At 41.7% G+C, this 6,000-nt stretch overlaps 1 pseudogene; it reads right to left on the reverse strand.

Annotated features, from left to right (window-relative positions):
* Positions 1-5,325, reverse strand: part of LOC149870321 (uncharacterized) — a 175,975-nt pseudogene extending 170,650 nt beyond the window's left edge.
* Between the last annotated feature and the right edge of the window lie 675 nt (positions 5,326-6,000).

A 6,000-nucleotide genomic window follows, 5' to 3' on the forward strand; every position in this document is an offset into this window, starting at 1 on the left:
TACAAGGTTTGGTAATGTGAAATGGTGAAGTTTACAGGAAATTAATCTAATATTGTAGACATATCATTTTTCACAGAAGCGGAATCATAATTCAACTGTCTCCACATGACAAGGTCAAAATTTACCACAGTGTACACTAGATGACTGCAAGCTGAAGAGGTTTCATCACATCTTAAATCAGTTTCTGAATAATTTCAGACATAAAAATCTAATTCTGTAGTAACCAGAGAATCTATCCCCACTTTATTAAAAAGAAAACTCTACCAAACTTTTGATCAAACTATAATGAAGTGAAGAAAGTGAAGAAAACATAACTTCTTAAAAAGTCTACTCATAATTAATTTGAATTATCAGCAAGTAAATGTGTATGCAGTTTCCTGGGAATGATAACACATAAAAAGAAAGCTAATATTTCTTTCAAGATATCAATTTCATTACAGACTCAAGTGTTATTCTGATTAAGACGAAAATGATGTGATTGATTTCATAATTTGAATTGTTTTTGTATGGTATAGGTTTCAAAATCAACATATGCTGTATATTTTAAACCTTAACTGCAACTTAATTCACATCTGTTTTATTGTGAATTGCTCTGAAAGCACCCTGGGAAAAGATTATGAATTCAAGAAGAATGTTCCTTGTTATTCATATGGAAAATAATAAGATATTTCATTAGGATATGATGCCAAAGCAGTGTACAGCCTTTGTAGGCATCAGGTCTAGATTCACCAAAGTACTAAAGCCAGTCCTCACATTCTTAATGGGACGGACCCAGAATGCTCAGAACCTTAAGCATCACACATTACACGTATGTGAGTTTTGGGGGTTAAAAATGAGTTTACATTATTGCAAACTAAACTACATCCCGATGTAGTTCAGTTTGCAATGTTGCAACTTGGAACATTGCAGCCATTTGTCAGCTCATCCCCCAGCTACAGAAGAGGTGGGAAGGCTCCACAGAAAAAAAGGATTGGGCCCCTTTCCACTTCTGTCTTCAGCAATCTCCTGAGGCTGGCAGGACACCTGGGAGCTCCTAGGAATGGGCTGGCTTGTCTCTGGGGCAGTGCAGGGAGGCAGCAGGAGGGCAGCTGGGTGTGCTGGCAGCTGGAGAAAGCAGCAGGGATGATGCACGGGGTGCACAGCAGCCCAGGTGGGCTACTAGTTTCCCTGAGCCTGCCCGGGTTTCCAGCACCCTGTGCACTGTCCCCGCTACCTTCTCCAGCCACCAGCACACCCAGCCACCCTCCTGCCACCTTCCTGAGTGGCCCCAGGTATTCTGCCAGCTGCAGGAGCCATCTGAAGACAAAAGTGGCAAGGGGCCCGATCCTTTTTTTCTGTGGAGCCTGCCCACTTCTTCTGTAGCTGAGGGATGAGCTGGCTAATACCTGTAGCATTCCGAGTTGCAAAATTGCAAACTAAACTACATTGGGATGTAGCTTAGTTTACAACAATGAAAACTCATTTTAAACCACAAAACTCACGTACATTAATGTGTGATGCCATTAACCCATACAAAATGTATGATCATATGGTATGATACTTATGGCAAGATATGATACAAATAGCAAGGATAGCTTATATAGCTTGGATTGATTTAGGGCAACCTCATAGTCAATTTTAATACCAGTAGAGAGAAGTACGTAGCTGCACCCTCCATTCTGCCTTAATATCAATATAGACATACTCCTCCCTGCTAAATAAACAAATACAATAGAACAAACTTTAAGCCTCCAATGCAGAAAAAATGCTTAAACTTATGCTTCAACATTGCTTTTAACTATTTCTTGAGGAACATTCATCATTGCAGCAAAAACCATGTCAGATGGACAAGAACCATAGATTTTATTAGAAACTTACAATTTTTCTATAGGTTTTTTCCACTGTAACTGAGTTGCCTAACTTGCTGGTTTCTGCAGGCAGATTTTGCTCCCTGAAGAGTTCTTCAGGCAGTTCTCCGACTAAAACACAGCCTTTAAGCAGCAACCAAGCTTTAACAAATCAACAAACAAAATCAAACCATGCTGCTTGCACCTAGGCATCTAGACAAGCCCATTGGCACTGCCCCCAGCACAGCAGCCTGGCCCTTCCCTGTAATAAAGTTGCTTTGCTCACAGCTTGCCTCCTGCTGGCAAATTATTCCCTCATAGTTTGCTACCTTTCTGCTCTTTCCTTTGGGGTTTTGAGATCCCAGTGAGATGCTCCCCTCATTATCAAATACCCCAAAGCTGGGTTTCCTCAAAAGAGCCAATTTCCTTTTTAAAGGGCCAGACTGACTTCTTATAATCTCATTTCTACTACAGAATTCTGTACAAGTATTCCAAAAACCAGAGGAAGAATATTATTCATTATTAATTTCTCCAGGTTTCTGCAGGGTAATTTCTGTACTACCTTTTAAAAATGTATGTAAAACTGTACAGCTTCATCCTTCTTAAATACTATAAGACCTCTCCATTGTGAAAGCAGTTATACTGAGCTGCTTTGTTTACAGGGAGAAACTTGGGGGGTGGGGAAGGCTTCTTTTTGCATTTGTTCCTTAACTATGGTACCACAAATGCATAGGAAATCGGCTAAGTTGAATTTATATCTGAGCAGGATTCTGTTTAAGTTGATGTTAAGGCTTAATTGATGTAAAGAAGTAAAGATAGTCTTGCAAATAGCAGGACAATAATAGATGTAAGTTTGAATATTGATAAATAAAGGACACTGTAAACCAGACTTGAATGACATAAGGCTATAATTGCTAATTGATGGTCGGCACTTAGACACCTCACAAAATAAACAAAAGAAAGTAAAAGGGTATGCAAAGGGTGTACTTAGATGATCCTCTCCCACAAGGTAGATTGCCAGCTATTACAATGGTAGATAATTACTGACACCTCCTGACTTATAATGTCATTTATTGATCAAGATGTGGCAGGTGAGAATCGGTAAATACCATTATAATGTCAGACAGTGCAATCCAATCTACGAAAGCCTAGGAGAGTGCACTGGGTTAGACCCCCCCCACCACACACACACACACACACACACACACACACACACACACACACATACACACACTGGCCAAATCACTGATTCTCCAAATCAGCATTGAATCTTCAGATTTGGATTTGGCCAAATCAAATTGGGACAGTGATCCAAATCAACAAATTGAATCACTGTCCCTGATTCAGGCTGAATCTGAATCCAATTTGAATAGGGCCCATTTTGCACACCTCTACTCTCACCTTACTTCCTAAGGATCTGCCAGTGCTGGATACAGGACTTAGATCTTAAGTACAGAGTGCAGAAGTGTATCATCATTAGTTACGTTTCTACTGTAAAATGAGTATCTTCTTATAAAATAGTGGGAGACATTTTTCAGAACAGAGTAGTCTAACGCTATATTGTAATACAGAAAATCAAATGGTTAGTTCAGAATAATTCAAGAAATGCCTTTTAACTTAAATCTAAATAAGGGAAAATCTCTTTAACACAATAAATCTCCAGTGAAGTATACCTAGCAGTAATTGGTAAATTGTTTAGATGATGTTAGAAATGTGTTTTTCATATTTCTCCATGCCATGACAAAATAAGATTTGGATCTAATCTAGCAGAGGAGGTCATAAAAAGAACTAATGTCTGGAAGCTAAAGTCAGAAAAAATCTGCTTACAAATAGGTGAAAGTATTGAACAGGAAAGGTGATTAGCTGCCAGAAACTGTAGAGTCAAGAAAAATGTTGAATTCTCCATCTTTGGATTTCTTTAAATCAACCCTGTGGATGCCTTCTAGGTAATTATACTCTAGTCATGAACAATATATTGGTAAATGAATGAAAAATCTAAAGCCTGTAATATACAAGAAGTCAACATTGTCATTAAATCGCCCTTTCCAGAATTAAAATTGATGCATCTCTTGAGTTTAATTTGAGCATGAGCAAAGAAGGGTCCTGAAATCCCATGTGTATCTGCATAGATGAAAGTCACAATCTTTTTCCAAGCATTTGTGCCAGGCAAGAGATTAGAGTGTCACTTATGGTGGTGGGATGTCATGATAAAAGGGAAAAGCTATGACCCTTCTTCTTTTCTCTACTGACCACAATACAGCTCTGCTATCTAAAAATGTGCAAAAATTCCCACCCCTGGCTGACAAAACAACTCTAGAAAGAGTCCTAGTTCAGATGCACTTATATTCAGAGATGGTGTTACAAATTGCAGGGTCCAGGAAAAAAGTAAAATGTAAGATCATTTAAACACAGGACACTAGCATACTGATCTGTTAGCTGAGGAATAACTTAAACTATTAAATGATTCTGGGCTCATATTTGATCTTAGGTAGTTCTTTATTAATTCTTTTTTTAAAATATTTTCAAATGTATTGTTGCCTTATAGTTTTAAAATTCTTCAGTTGGGTTTCAATGGGCTGTGCCACACACTTCACAAGGGCTGAGGTGAATACTCTGTTATGCTACCATAAGGCTAGCCCTGGTTATGTTAGTAAAAAGGCCTTTTACTGGTATAGTTGATTTTATTTAGTAGTATAAATCCCTGAATTTATAGTTTTTAACTAGTATAGGGCATTTCAGAAAACTAGCCCCAATATAGGTATTGCCTAAGTCTAAGAATTGCATACAAGGAAGTCACATTAGATATATTGCCTATTGTTGAACTGCTCAGTAATGGAATCCAAGTGTAAAGTTGATTAAATGCTGCCAACACTGACCGTGATTATAAAACACGTAGCCTACATTGGGACAAACATGCTGATGGGAACCTACCAAAATAAAAATATATGTATTGTCCCAGGGAGCAACCAAGGGGAAAACCCCGGGGAGCCCAGGGGGAATCAAGGCAGCAGGAACGGGGTGGAGAAAGAAGAGAAAGAAAAGAGAAGCAAACAGAAAGGTTCTTACCTTTAGCTAGAACCGTGATGAAACCAAAAGTGGTGGTGGGACCCGAGCGGCTCATTAGCCACATTTTTATAAAGTTGCGGCCAGCTAATGGCAGCAGCTGCAGGAACTGGTCAGGGGAGTTAAAAGGAGTCGTGTGCAAGGAGAGTGGGAGGAGACCAGCAGGAGCGCCGGAGGGGGAAGCACTCTCAGGGTCCCCTCGGAGTGGAGCACTGCGGGGGTTTGCAGCCTGCAGCCCTGGTGGAGAGAGCGAGACCTTGCAGGAGGAGGTTTCTGCTGGCAACAAGGCAGGAGGCAAGAAGGCAGAGCCGAGATGCAGACGCAGAAGAGGGCTGGAGAACATTGAGACCTGGAGGTGCCCACAAAGGATCAGACGAGGTGGCAGAAGCCAGATCACCGGATCAGGTGGGATCACAGAGGGCTCAGACAGCCCCATGGAGGTACTCCTAGTGGAGGCTGAAGGGCACCAGATGCGGGAAAGGCGATAGAAGACGGGCAATGACCATACAGAATTGCCTCTCCTAGAGCCATGGGGAGACGCACCAAGGGGATCCACCAAGAATACAGGAGGCTGACCCCAGACCGAGTCTAGGCAGGTCAAGGGCCTTAGAGGCTGCAGCTGGTGGCAATAGGGCAGGCTGCAGGAATAGGCATATAAGGGGGCAAAGGGCATCCCTTTGTCACTGATGTTTCTCTGCCAGTGATATACTTTGTGTTTTCCTTTGTTTTTGTTACCCACTTTTGGAGAGGTTGTGAGGTATAGCTGTTAGGAGGAAGGGGGAGAAGGGGTGGAGCCTTTAGCCTGACTCCTATAGTGTACTAAGAAAAGGGCACCAAGCCCCAACTATCGGAGGGACGTGGCCAAAGACCGTCAACATTCAGCAAGGTGGGGTGTAAGGGCGAGGTAGAGGGGAGGTGGAGCCTTGCAGAAAGTTGTCATCCTGCGTCCCCTGGACAAGAAGCACCGATAGTCAAACCCCACCACTGGGATAAGATCGAAGTCATGGCAAGCGAGATTGGGGAGAGACGATTTGGGTCAATGACATCAACTCGTCGGGATTACAGGGATGGATGGGCGGACAACCCCGAACATCTCAGGATGTATAGCACG

This window comes from Crocodylus siamensis, chromosome 2, assembly GCF_052110815.1.
Source record: "Crocodylus siamensis isolate JL-2025a chromosome 2, ASM5211081v1, whole genome shotgun sequence".
Taxonomy (NCBI): Eukaryota; Metazoa; Chordata; order Crocodylia; family Crocodylidae; genus Crocodylus; species Crocodylus siamensis.